At 35.3% G+C, this 15,318-nt stretch overlaps 1 long non-coding RNA gene across 1 annotated transcript; it reads right to left on the bottom strand.

The window, feature by feature from the left end:
• Positions 1-11,751: 11,751 nt before the first annotated feature.
• On the bottom strand, positions 11,752-13,798 carry LOC102668170 (uncharacterized). The gene is made up of 3 exons (XR_005888070.1): positions 13,720-13,798; positions 13,553-13,643; positions 11,752-12,042 (listed from the first exon to the last, which is right to left on the bottom strand). It is a non-coding gene; the product is annotated as an uncharacterized lncRNA (long non-coding RNA).
• Between the last annotated feature and the right edge of the window lie 1,520 nt (positions 13,799-15,318).

The raw sequence follows: 15,318 nt of genomic DNA, 5'->3' as shown, positions 1-15,318 counted from the left end.
TTGTTTGACTCTTGATTCTTTGGCATCATCAAAATAATCTTGGAAGGCATTGCTTCCACACTACGTAGGTTTGAATTCCTCATCGCACCTAAGAATACATAGGAGCAAGGACAACACCCTTGTCGACCCTAAAAAAATAAAAATATAAAAGGGAAAATACGTAATTTTGAAGTCATGTTTTGCACACTCGATTAAAGACTGTCGTCCCTTGTGTAGGGCGCGTGGGGTGCTAATACATTCCCCGTGCGTAAACAACTCTCAAACCCTTATTCTCAAATTTCTCATACCTCTTTTTGGTTTTTCTAACGTTTTCCTTGAATAAACGTTAGTGGTGACTCCATGCATTTTCTTCTTTTTGAAGACGCGATTTTATCTCACCTCGCCCTCCTGTCGAAAGGTAGGTTGCGACAATTGGTGACTCCACTAGGGACATTTTAGAGAGTTAGGCCATTCAATCAGCGTGCAATGTTTTTATCGTGACTTCTTCTTTATTTATGTTCCCTTTTCCCTTTTATCTTTTTTTTTGTCCATATTTGTATATAACCTTTTCTATGATGTTGTGTTTGGTGTGTGTCTATATATATTAAATTCATAGTTATAAATATTTTTCTATGCACAAATGGCACCTACACCTCGCATACACATTGAGATATTAGGCCCTATACTCAGGTCTATGTGAGCCATAAAGAGTGGAGGTCGATCTGTGGTCATGCTGGGTCTCCGACTCGGTTGATAATAGTGAAGCCTCATCTAGAGTTTTCCTCTTTTGGTGATGCATTGTCGCTGATAGTCCTTATCGCCACAATGTATTATCTAAGAGGATGATATCTCTAGAGACCAGTAAGGTTACACGAAAGTACCCTTGGGAGTTATCACTAGAAGTGGACTTTTGGATATTTTCCATTCGATTCCTGAATTAGGGGGCACATAGCAAACTCACTCTGGAATGTTCCTTAATTACATCATGCATCTCTTCATGGCATTGTAATGGACATATCATTCATGCATTTGTCATTTATCATATTCATGCATTGCATTTGCATGAATCATTGCATTATCATACATCTTTATTTAGCATACTTTTGTTTTGCCAACTGCATACATTTTATTTTCACAATTCGCATGTGATATTCACTCATGCATGATCCTTGCACTTTCCTTTGCAAAAAACAAAACAAAACAAAACAAAAAGAACAAAAGAAAGTCACAATAAAGCATGAAAGTTTACACCACATTCTTAGTTACATGTGTTGGGTACCATGATGATGGCTATAAACCAACCATATTGGGATTATACACTCATTTCTCTTTAAAAAAAATGATTGAAAATCATGTGGACATGGTACCTAATGCATGGTTAACTAGGAAATGATGGTTCTTCAGGCATCTCATGTCAATTTCATGATTACATTTGCCATGCATAGAATAAGTATGCCCTAATCATTCATCTCTATGATATGTTGTCAAAGTATTGACAATCAAAATTTCTATTCCTTGGATTATGGGGTTGAGCCAAGCACATGTTTTTAAGGAAAGGTTCATCAAGTCAAGGTCAAGTATGGAAGTAACCAGCTTGCAAAAGTTGGGGCAGAAAATGGATTGAGTTACATAGCTTCTTTGTCTACTGCCAACACATGATTGAGCTAAATAATTTACAAAATTAAGAACTTTTGACATCCATGTTTTATTTCCAGTTTCACTTTGACAATATGTGATGAACCATGTTGTTTTAATGAAAATCTAAATTGATTCGGCCCTATGTCCTGTGTAAAATTTGCAATACTTCAACAATGCATCATTCACATACATCCATGCTTTTTTTTTCTTTTCACATTGGTGGCATTGCTCATTACATTCTTTCCTTGAAATCAGAACTGTAATCATTGTAATTTAAAGGAAAGAACGTGCTTTATGGCACCCTTACTGAACGCGTGCCAGAGCTAGAGTAATGAGTAAAATAGAGGAGGTGCAAGAGCAGATGAAGGCCGACATGGAGGCCATGAAAGAGAAAATGGTCACAATGATGGAAACCATGGTGAGTATGAAAAGAATGATGGAGGTCAACACGACTATAGTCATTGCCGCAAGTACCGCCAGTGAGGTGGACCCAACTCACCCATCTGGCCTTAATCAAGTAAATGCTCCAGTCTTGGATATGGTAGGGCAAGGAGGCAAAGCGTTAAGAAGTACGGGCGGCAAGTTCAGAACAAGTATTCCTTCCCACCATATGGCTTACCTCCCCACTATACAACACATAATGGTGCACACACTCCTGATGAGAATGTCAATAACTCCACTCTCATACTCATTGAGAGCCAACAACCCCAATCTGGTTTGGTACAAGTCCCTCAACCCATGAGGAGACACATGAAGTACCCCGAGACCACACTCTAGCCGACTCTGAGCCTCACCTTGGATATGCCACTGAGGGGCATGCATTTGGTGGCATACCCCTACCAAACACTTTGGGGGGACCTTAGTATTGCCCACAACCACAACCCTTGCATTTTGTATTGGAAAGATTGCCTCCTGCCATGGTGGAAAAGGAGAAATTTGATCATATAAAGGAAAGGCTGAGGTCTATTGAAAGAGGCGGAGATTATGCCTTTGCTAACATGGCAGAACTGTGCCTAGTGCCTAATGTTGTTATCCCTCCGAAGTTCAAGGTGCCAGATTTCGATAAGTACAAGGGGACTACTTGCCCCAAGAATCACCTGAAGATGTACAACAGGAAAATGGGGGCATACTAGAAAAATGAAAAATTGTTTAGCATTTCTTCCAAGAAAGTCTTACTGGGACAGTCGTCACCTGATATATTAATCTGGAACCTTCCCGAGTCCATTCTTGGAAGGACCTAATGGTTGCCTTCATTAGGCAGTATCAGTCCAATTCTGATATGGCTCCGGATAGAATGCAACTACAGAACATGTGTAAGAGGGAGCATGAATCTTTCAAAGAATACGCCCAAAGGTGGAGGGATCTAGCAGCTCAAGTAGCATCCCCAATGATGGAAAGAGAGATGATAAAAATGATAGTAGACACGTTATCGGTGTTCTACTATGAGAAGATGGTGGGTTACACGCCTTCAAGATTTGCCAATTTAGTTTTTGTCGATGAAAGGATCGAAGTGAGTCAGAAAAGAGGCAAATTTGATTATCCTGCCTTGATGAATAGGAAGCTTGGGGCAAATGGAGAGAATAAGAAGGAGGGAGGAACCCATGCTCTGACTGTTGTTCCCACATGGCCAAATTTCCCACCAGCTCAATAATGTCAATACTCAGCCAATATCAGCCTTTCTCATTACCCATTGTCCTATCAGCCAAGAACACCCAATCATCCACAAAGGCCACCCCTAAATCAACCATAGAACCCGTTTGCTGCACATCCGATACCAGACACTACCCTTAACAAGAATGAAAACACCAACCAGGGAAAGAATTTTACAGTAAGGAAGCCTGTAGAATTCACCCCAATTCTGGTGTCGTATGCTAACTTACTCCCATATCTACTCAATAATGCAATGGTAGCCATAATCCCAGCCAAGGTTCCTCAACCTCCATTTTTCCGAGGATACAACTCGAATGCAACATGTGCTTATCATGGAGGAGTCCTGGGGTATTCCATTGAGCATTGTATGACCTTGAAACATAAGGTGCAAAGTCTAATTGATGCAGGCTGGCTAAAATTTAAGGAGGATAATTGCTTGTGAATTTTGACATTAGCAAGCGACACTATGCATGGGGCAATTTGAAGGTTGTTGTTAGATGTCTTTAATGACTCATTAGGATTTTCAATTTTATGTCATTACTGTAAACAACAGTCACAATGCTAATAATATGGATAACTTTGATGTCCTTGTCTCTCATTCTCTCACAATTATAGTTTTGCTTATTTAACTTTCACTGGAATGTGAATATAAGTCGTTGGTTTGTTTGCACGAGTGACCTGCGCTCCTGAGTTGATCTTGAAGTCTATTCAATTGGAAATTGATCATTCTCCACATTCGATGAAGGTGCCGTAAACGACGAGTAAAGTAAAAATTAAAAAAAAAACATTTGATTGACTGTGTTTCAAATAAAAAATAAGAAGTACAAACATTCATGTGACCTCCTTTTATCATTCTTAAAAGTTGTCTTTTTAAAAGAAAAGTGAGTTGTCAAGAGCAAGAGTCATTTGACTTAATCTGTCAATTGAAAATCTTTTAAATATTTCTCGTCCTTAAAAATTCATTTTTGAGAATCTGCACAGTTTCTTTTATTTTTCCTTGCTACAAGGTCATGACAAAAGACAACAATAGATACCTCAAAGTCCTACACTGGGGCAATGAGAGGCACCGTGCATGAGCCTCAAGCAAACCTAGGGGTAGATCATAAGTTCTTACTCGATAGGTCGAAAACCCAAAAGGGCGGCCTAGGCAGAAATTAGGGTAATAAAAAATAAAAAAGGAAAAAAACAATTAGGGGTGTGTTATTAAGGTTTTGTCCCAAAATCCAAACTAAAAGTATCTAGTCAAGATTTGAAATGACACATGGTCGTGTTTCAACATTCCAAACACTAATTTATCCCTTGCTACCCCCTCTGAGCCAAAGCATATTTGTTTTCTAAAAACAACACAAAAAAATAACAAAAACAAAATAGGAACCCTGAGTAGGAACCACCGCTAAACCAGCAGGAAGAGCAATGCAAACAACACATGCATGAAGTTGGGCAACAATGAAAAGAAAAAGAAAATAAAATCCGCCAAAGACGAGTGAAGAAAAAGAGAGACAAAAGATCTCCCAATTTTACAAGGAAGGCACAAAAGTGCAATAGGATTAATGTATAAGACAAAAGGAGTAGAGCCCGACCCAAGAGTTGAAAGGAACAAAAGTACAAGAAGACTCTCAAGATTCTTACTCAATATAACCCTTAAACACTCTTTAAGCCTCTCTAACCCTTTCTTTCATAGCCCTCTTATCGCTGACCACGTTACAAGCCTAATAAAGCCCATGTGGATCAAGGAATGACTAATTTTGCTTTTAAGTTGGAATTCTAGAATGAAACCCGCACATGCTTTTGATTGTTGGAATATATATATATATATATATATATATATATATATAAAGAGTCCTCGAGGTTTCGCACTTGCACATTTGAGAAGTAAACTCATTCGACCAAGAGCTCGTGGAAAATACCCAAACACAATTGTGATAGTATGGTACATTTGATGTTAGTCGCTGATTCAGACTCCTTAGGATTCCTTTTGAATCCAAGGGTGGCCTTTGTTTTATAAATTCTTTCGGGATCAACCCATGTCATCAAGTTTCAGCGGGATCGGCAGAGCCTTGGCATCAGTCTATGATCTTAAATTGGGAAAGTTTCACTTGGTCACATACCAAAGTGTGACAATCCATTGCCATCCTTCAATGAGGCACACGATCAATCCCAAAGCCTTATATTTTCTTGCTGTGCAGAATAATCGAAGTTTTTAAACAAAAAAAAAAGGGACAAACCCTATGATCAATTTTTTAGTTGATTGATTAAATGTCAAATGGCTCTATTGCCGTCATCCAAAATTGTCAAGTGACTAAATCAAACAAAACATACACTCTAAGGGACTCCTCAAAGAGATTTGCAAAAAGACAGGATAAGGTCTCATGAGTTATCATGTCTTTCAGAAAGAGACGGTCAATCTATATTTTCCACAAAAAGAAAAAAAAAGCAAAAAAACCAAATAAAAAAAAAGGAAAGAATGTCATGAGCATTACATAATTTTGTTTATTCAAAAACTTCTGCATCCCAAAAATCATGTTCATATTAGGCTATAAGTGTGTAGATTTCTCCTTATATACCAATTTCCCAAATCTAATGTCATATCTTTTATGTTTAGGATGAGAGGCCCTCTCAAAGAGTTAACCTCTTGCTTCCTCATAAGGATGAGCCCTTTAGCACTAGTGCCTATTGGTTTGTTTCATAGGACTTAACATCCTTTGCTTTATGATTTCATAGGACTCAAAGTCCTTGCCTTTATCTTTCATGGGACTCAAAGTCCTCACTTTTATCTTTCATAGGACTCAAGGTCCTCAATTTTATCTTTCATAGGACTCAAACTCCTCAGTCTTTTTGCTTTCATTGGACTCAAAGTCCTCAATCGTTTACATTATAAAGACTTCAATTTCTTGAGTCATTTATGATTTCACAAGACTACAAGACATCAATGTCTTCAACCATTTATATTTTCAAAAGAATGGAATGTCTTCATTTACATTTCAAAGACTTCAATGTCTTCATTTAGATTTCAAAGACTTCAATCTCTTCAGTCATTTATGCTTTCAAAAGACTACAATGTCTTCATTTACATTTCAAAAACTTCAATGACTTTCGTCATTTAGGCTTTGAAAAGACTATAATGTCCTCATTTACATTTCAAAGACTTCAATGTCTTCAGTCATTTACGCTTTCAAAAGACTACAATGTCTTCATTTACATTTTAAAAGACTTCAACGTCTTCAGTTTTTTATACTTTTAAAAGACTAAAATGTCTTCATTTACATTTCAAAGACTTCCATGTCTATAGTTTTTTATACTTTTAAAACACTACAATGTCTTCATTCACATTTCAAAGATTTCAATGTCTTCAATCATTTACGCTTTCAAAAGACTACAATGTCTTCATTTATATTTCAAACACTTCAATGTCTTCTGTTATTTACGCTTTCAAAAGACTACAATGTCTTCATTTTAATTTCAAAGACTTCAATCTCTCCAGTCATTTACGCATTCAAAAGACTACAATGTCTTCATTTACATTTCAAAAGACTTCGATGTCTTCAGCCATTTACGCTTTCAAAAGACTATAATGTCTTCATTTACATATCAAAGACTTCAATGAATTTCTTCATTTAGGCTTTCAAAAGACTACAATGTTTTCATTAACATTTCAAAGACTTCAATGTCTTCAGTCATTTACGCTTTCAAAAGACTACAATGTCTTCATTTACATTTTAAAAGACTTCAATATCTTCAGTCATTTACGCTTTCAAAAGACTACAATATCTTCATTTACATTTCAAAGACTTGAATGTCTTCAGTCATTTACGCTTTCTAAAGACTACAATGTTTTTATTTACATTTCGAATGACTTCAATGTGTTCAGTCATTTACGCTTTCAAAAGACTACAATGTCTTCATTTACATTTCAGAAGACTTCAATGTCTTCAGTTTTTTATACTTTTAAAAGACTATAATGTTTTCATTTACATTTCATAGACTTCAATGTCTTCAGTCATTTACGCTTTCAAAAGACTACAATGTCTTCATTTATATTTCAAAAGACTTCAATGTCCTCAGTCATTTATGCTTTCAAAAGACCACAATGTCTTCATTTACATTTCAAAGACTTCCATGTCTTCATTCATTTACGCTATCAAAAGACTACACTGTCTTCATTTACATTTCAAAAGACTTCAATGTCTTTAGTCATTTACGCTTTCAAAGGATTACAATGTCTTCATTTACATTTCAAAATACTTCAATGTCTTTAGTCATTTACGCTTTCAAAAGACTACAATGTCTTTATTTAAATTTCAAAAGACTTCAATGTCTTCAGTCATTTATGCTTTCAAAAGGCTACAATATTTTCATTTACGTTTCCAAGACTTCAATGTCTTCAGTCATTTATGCTTTCAAAAGACTATAGTGTCTTCATTTACATTTCAAAGACTTCAATGTCTTCAGTCATTTACGCTTTCAAAGGATTACAATGTCTTCATTTACATTTCAAAAGACTTCAATGTCTTCAGTCATTTACGCTTTCAGAAGACTACAATGTCTTCATTTACATTTCCAAGATTTCAATCTCTTCAGTCATTTATGCTTTCAAAAGACTTCAATGTCTTCATTTACATTTCAAAGACTTCAATATCTTCAGCCATTCACGCTTTTAAAAGACTACAATATCTTCATTTATATTTTAAAAGACTTTAATATCTTCAGTCGTTTATGCCTTCCAAAGACTACAATGTCTTCATTTACATTTCAAAGACTTCAATGACTTTCGTCATTTAGGCTTTCAAAAGACTACAATGTCTTCATTAACATTTCAAAGACTTCAATGTCTTCAGTCATTTACGCTTTCAAAATACTACAATGTCTTCATTTACATTTTAAAAGACTTTAATGTCTTGAGTCATTTATGCTTTCAAAAGGCTACAATGTCTTCTTTTACATTTCAAAAGACTTCAAAGTTTTAAGTCATTTAAGCTTTCAAAAGACTAGAATGTCGTCATTTACATTTCAAAAGACTTCAATATCTTCAATCATTTATGCTTTCAAATGACTACAATGTCTTCAATTACATTTCAAAGACTTGAATGTCTTCAATCATTTACGCTTTCAAAAGACTACAATGTCTTCATTTACATTTCAAAGACTTCAACATCTTTTGTCTTTCATAGGATTCAATGTCCTTGTTTGTGCTTCATAGGACTCGGCATCCTCTGTTTCTATTCTTTGAAAAAAAATAAGAAAAAGAGAAGAAAGAAGAACTTAAGATGTCTTCCGCTTTAAAGAACTTCAATGTCCTCATGTTTTCTCGGTTTCACTTCCTTGGTTTTCACCAGTTGGCCGGTCAAATAGCAAGATCGCTCGAACAAAATTAGTGTCCTTATCTTTACTTCCATTTTATTTCCAATAAAAGATAAGTAAAAAGGGGCAACTGTCATACCCTAATTTCGTTCGGGGACTATCATTTGTTGATCTTTTGATCCTTGCTAGTCGACTTATGATGTTGAATGTCAGTTATAGTGTGAAATAGATGATCATTTAATGTTTTGATCAAGAATGCAAAAGATATCGAAAGAGGGGGCAAATGGGTCATTTTAGGGGGGGTTTTGGACCCTAGCTCGCCCAGGCTAGCCTCTAGCTCGCTTGGGCCCTAAATATTAAACAAGTAACCTCAATAACTTAATAGGGGGGTGAATTAAGTTTAAAAAATTTCCCCCAACAAATTTTAATTCTCTCTTTAGAAGGATTATGAAGACTTAATGTGCAAAAAAGAAGTAATGAACAATTTACTTGATGCTTCTTTAAATATGCAAAGTAAAATTAAATTGCAATAAATCAAAAGATTTTAGGGAAGAGAGAATTGCAAACTCAATTTTATACTGGTTCGGCCACGCCCTGTGCTTACGTCCAGTCCTTAAGTAATCCACTTGAGATTTCCACTAACTTGTAAATCCCTTTACAATTTCTGAACCACCCAGGGATACCTTTCCCTTGTGTTCAGAGAACTTTATAAATCAAGAGACCCACTGCCTCTTGATTAAAAATTGATTGCTTTGAAGTACAGAAGATTGTTTTTCTCTCTTGTAGAGAAGAATGATACAACTTGAAGAACTTATAAAAATCCTTAATGATTTTGCAAGTGTTTGGCCAAAGGTTTTCTTGTGAGAGGATAAGATAATGAATGTTCTGAAAAACTCTAAAAAATTTCGAGTACAAGTCACATATTTATAGGCCTTTGGTGACCTTTCAAAAAACTTGTGAAGAGTTGTGACTTTTTAGAGTTATTTTCAAAATTTCCTCACTGGTAATCGATTATAGATATATGGTAATCGATTACACAATTAATTTTTGAGGGGTCATGTCTTTTCAATTTTGAATTTCAAAACTTTTCGTTACTAATAATCGATTATACAACAGTGGTAATCGATTACAGCTTAAAAATTCAAATTTCAAATTTTTCTGAAAGCTGTTTAAAAACATTTTTACTTCTGGTAATCGATTACAGCCTCTGGTAATTGATTACCAGAGAGAAAAATATATTTTTCAAAATGAAATACTTACTTAAAAACTTTGTAAGATATTTGAAAGCTTAACTTTTAAGGCCAAACCTTTACAACCTCTTTAAGAGATTCTTTTAACATATAAAGGACTATTTGTAAATCGTTTCTCTTGATTTTTTTATCTTCACTTGAATCAACATTGAATAGCTTTAATCTTTTGGCAACATCAAAATCTTCAAACAACATATGCACTTACAATCTCCCCCTTTTTTATGATCACAACAATCTGAAAACAAGATAAATGATATACGATTTGCAATGCGAGCACTCATCCTTACTCCCCCTTAAATTTGTAGTTTATTGCCTAGTTTTTAGATAAGATCTACCCTTAATTTCTCTCCCCCTTTGGCAACATCAAAAAGCCAAAAAAACCGGAGAAAATATCAAATGGACAAAATATCTAGAGCAATCAGCATAACTCATCTAAAAACTTAATCAAAGCAAGATCAACCAAAGGCTAAATAACCAAGATAAAACCAACTCATAGCCTCTTCTTTTTATCAAATATCGCTTGAGATCATTTCAAGGTCCAACACCTTAATGATTCCTCTTTTCAAAAACCAAAAGATAGTTTCAAGGTCCAATGCCTTAACGACTCTCTCCGCTTTTCAAAATTTAAAACATCGTTTCAAGGTCCAATGCCTTAAACGACTGTTGTTCGCAACTAAAATCAATTTTTCAAAAAACATAAAATCAATTTAACACACAAACTTTCAAACTTAAAGAACTACGTAGGTCTGAATTCCTCATCGCACCTGAGGATACGTAGGAGCAAGGGCAACACCCTTGTCGACCCTAAAAAAATAAAAATACAAAAGGGAAAAATACATAATTTTGGAGTCATGTTTTGCACACACGATTAAAGTTTGTCGTCCCTTGTGACAGGCACCTGGGGTTGTAATACATTCATCGTGCGTAAACAAATCTCAAACCCTTATTCTCAAATTTCGCAGACCCCGTTTTGGTTTTTCTAACATTTCCCTCGAATAAACGTTGGTGGCGGCTCCACGTGTTTTCTTCTTTTTGAAGACACGCTTTTATCTCGCCTCACCCTCCCATCGAAGGGTAGGTTGCGACAATTGGTGATAGTATAGAGTAGCACATAGGAACAACGGAAGGGTCCATAGATCATATTATATATCTCAATGAAGACAAGAAATGGTGAACATGCACCAAAACACCATAGAAGAGCAAGGATACTTGTACTTTATGCTTAATGACAACTCTTATGCTTCTTCTGCACCAGAGACCTCAGCAGAAGAAGTTTTATGGGATGGTCTGTGGAACATAGATCATGTTCATGGAAATTTTAGTGTAGCTAGTGCAGCAAGCAAAGTCGATCTATACAATTTAGTTGCTCCCTTCTGTTAATGTTTTTTTGGTTAAGCAAAGTAGTCCTAGGTAGCTAATCTAAGTCATATTTATGAAAGAACTAGTTATGCACGAACATAGCTTAAGTTGTGTTAATATGCTTAGTTCATCGTAGGACAACTATTCTTGCAAGTCATTATATTTCATTGAAAATGGAGGAGGCATAACTGGGCAGTCAACCAACTTGACTGAAACATCAAGTGATCTATAGTCATACTAGACACTAGTATACCATGGTTTGTCAAATGAGCAATGCACTGCTAAAAACAGATATGAAGCCACGTAAATGGAACACAAACCACATTTAAATATGAATATCATCTAATCTAATCCAACATAATGTAAAATGAAGACACAAGACATCTAATCAAGCATTCCCCCCCATTGAATGTATACATCAGATCCAACTACAAATGAAACATGACCGAAATTATCCATAGCGATAAAGGATATGCATATTGATCCTCTGAATCCACTTAGAGCATCTAATTATTACAGAAATCAACATCAAGCTGACAAGAAATAGCATTGATATGAAGACAGACAAAATAAAAGATCAAAGAACATCCTCTGAATTCCATAGTTATTCTAGAGAAAGCAAAAACTGCAATACAAGGTGCAACTATAAGGCGTACATAACATAATAATCTGCCAATATAATTGAAAAAAATATTCATACATCGTTTAAATCGACCAATGCTATTTAAGGCATTACCAGAATGTTGAGCTGTAAATAATGGTGAAAGAAACTTATTGAAGACCTGAGGTTGTGATGTAAATGATGCCAATGAAATGTCTAAAACATGCTCTGGTTAATCACTTGCTCTCAATATCCTACAAATCTGTTCTGGATATAGCCGTTAGGGAAAAACAACAAAATATAAAAATCAACAGAGGATGGTCCTCGTAGGATTCTTGAATTTGAACAACTACGAGGCCAAAATTCTATTATAGTACCTTACATTGTACGTTAGCTGACAATTAGTATAATTAATAAACAATTCAATAGTACTACTAATAGAATTGAGAAAGGAATTATAGCTTAGGATTTTGATAAGACATGTAAGTGGAGAACAAAAAGCCTTCCATCAAAATATATTGCTATTTATTAGTGATTACTTTTTGTGGTTCTAATAACAAAATTTTACATTCATAAACTGATCCTGAATGTTAAAGCATAAATGAAAAACTAGCATACTATTTTTTCTTGTCATTGGGTATGCCCTTACAATACAAATAAGCTAGTTGGCAGCCCTAATAATCAAAATCCTAAACACTCAAACTGATCTTAAACTTTCTACTACCACCTCTAACCATGAGATTAAAATCAAAATGAAGATTAATTGATGTTGGAACCAATTATCGTCACACTCAATTAAAATCAATGATCTTCAGTTGCATCTAGTCAAGGAAAGTCATTCGTCCTAACTCCTGATCTCGTGCCTCCTTTCCAACCAAATTTGTTCTTAGATAGTGCTTTGTTCAATAGCATGGATTGAACATTACAAAAATTCCTAACACCCCAAAAACCAAGTCTCTAAAAAATTTATGGATAAGGCACCTTTATGTTCGGTGTCAAGTGTTGACACTATGACTAAATAATATGAAGGAGCCTTATCAGGTCATTTCCCATTTCCCTGTCTTCTCACTCCCACAAACCAATGGTATAAAGCTAAAAGCTAATTAGTCTTACAAGACACAAGAGGAGTGCTTACAAGAGATCTTACAGAGTTTATTTGGTTTTATGAAAACGACTTAGTGTGTGTTAGGATACGTGGTGTAGTGGTCCATAATCATTGTTTTGTTCATGGTTGTAGTCAAGCTACTCTTTCTTGCTTATGATTTTTCAATTATTCACTGTCATTTTTGTGGCTAGAATCGATTGTCTATGGTATCCAAACATGCTTTTACGACTACTATAACATCTAATAATAATATCATTTTGATAAGTCTCGTGATAAAGAGTAATCCAAACAATCTTTTTTGTAAAATTTCTGACATAAGCTCTTATGAGATAAAAAGTTATTGAATAAAAACACTCAACTTGTTTATCCAAACACACCCCAAACCATTAATCACAATGACTCAACGAGTACAATCTCCAGAGCCTCAGAGAAGATATAACAACTTCAGTTAATAAGAATAATAATAAAAAAAACATACACAGTTAAAGTCCAAAATGCATCATCTAAAAATACTAGCAGATGCAACCCTATTTTGCAGTCCTACACGCCAAACTACAAATATCGTATTGAGATTTTCAAGTATGTAATGACGCAAAATTAAGTGAGACGGAAATGACGAGGGATCTGGTAAAAGTAAAAGTAATAAAAGCATACACAACAAGAAAAGGATACATCAAATAGAAGCCATGAGCAAAGGCCCCAACCAACACAGTAGTAAACAAGCAATCTCTCAAGATGGGTTTATGCCGTAGCGATAGACGAACTGAAAAAAATAAAATTCAAATAACCCAACAATAATAAAAGAAGAAGAATAAATGGAGTATTTGAAAGACTCATACTTAGAGGGAGAACAGGGGCATGAGGAAGGAGGAACTTAATAGGGGATCCGTTGTTTCTCTTTCGTACTACAACTTCTTTGTGGCAATAGAATTAAGGAGAAGGGGACGAAGTTGAGAATAATAATTAATAGGTAAAGAAAGGGGAAGGGAGGAACTTACTGCTTGGAAGGATCACATGCATACCTAAATTGGGGCTCAGCCTCAGCTAAGGAACCCAGTAGGTGACCTTCAATCGCACTCAAACCAAGATGATAGCGGACCGGCACGGGAGACGGCGGAGTGGCCTGGGGTTCACAGAGGGCATGATGCGATGATGTCACGGGAGCGACAGCTAGCTAGGGCGAAGAATTTGTGTTGTCGGGTTAGCAGTGAAGGAATCACGCGATACTGAAATGAGTAAGCAAACAAAGACGGTTTTTCGGATAAAACTGTCTTTGTACCGTAGTACAAAATTACAACTTTGCCATCCCACACATGCTTATCTACTCATCAAAGGCGATTCTAGGAAAACGTCGTCGTTGTGTTTGACTTTATTACAAAAATGTCACCGCTAATCATTTTAAGACGATTAGAATCGTCTTAGAATCATGACATGAATAATGACTTTTTTAGTTGTGAATGTATGTAATATAAGTAATATGACATGATATGAAGACAGAAATAAAAAAAATGGATTCATGTTTGTTAGGTGTTTACGAAATATTGATCTTCATATATCATTCCTCACTTTAAAGTATATAGTTTTGTTCCTGAGTGGGAGTATTAATTAAGTCTTGGAAAAATCAAAACGATTTTGAAGAGTTCTTCACTTCTTCTGAGGTTTTTGGTCATTTTCACGTGGTTTGGCTTGACAGGTTTTGATTAGAGATTAATATTAACACTTAACAGTGATAGCGAGACGTACTTGAAAGCTTTTTGAATTTGATTTTTGTTTTAATTTGAATTTTTGTGTGAAGAGGATGAGACATAACGAAACGCGTAGGGTCGAGCATTCGCAGATGTGGTGGGCTAGTGGCATCTACAATAACGTGTACTGAATTAAATGCGCTAGGTATTTTGATTATTCAAATCTTGGAGGTGTTTTCTCATATGGACCAATAGCGTTTTTCTTTTTTCTGAATTGGACCACTAGCTCGTCTCTCTGGTCTAAATTAATGATGTTTATTTTTGTTATAGATTATCTACATATATTATTTCATGTATAAACTTATAAGTCATGCATGCACGCTCATTTCCTAGAACAAACTTTAGTTATTGTCACAGGTACGTATTATTCATTAGTCTTTGGTTGGACTTTTCTTTAGTATTAAGTGTAAAAGTTTAAGGCCAACGTAGATAGAAGCAATTCCACACGCTATACACCCAAAACTACAGCTCAACTTTGGACTCGTGGCCTAGGAAAAGTCAGTGCCGTGTGAAGCTTAACGCAGGTTTAAATTTCAAGGAATATGATAATGTTGTCTTTTTCTTTTTTTGAGTTGATAATAAGTTGTCTTGTAAACAAAAAAAAAGGTTGTCTTGTAAACAAAAAAAAAAGTTGTCTTGTATATATAAGTCCGAGTGTCACTCTCATTGTCATTATTGTGTGGGGGAGACAAT

This window comes from Glycine max, chromosome 13 (genome assembly GCF_000004515.6).
Source record: "Glycine max cultivar Williams 82 chromosome 13, Glycine_max_v4.0, whole genome shotgun sequence".
Taxonomy (NCBI): domain Eukaryota; kingdom Viridiplantae; phylum Streptophyta; class Magnoliopsida; order Fabales; family Fabaceae; genus Glycine; species Glycine max.
This window is presented reverse-complemented; position numbering and strand designations above follow the sequence as displayed.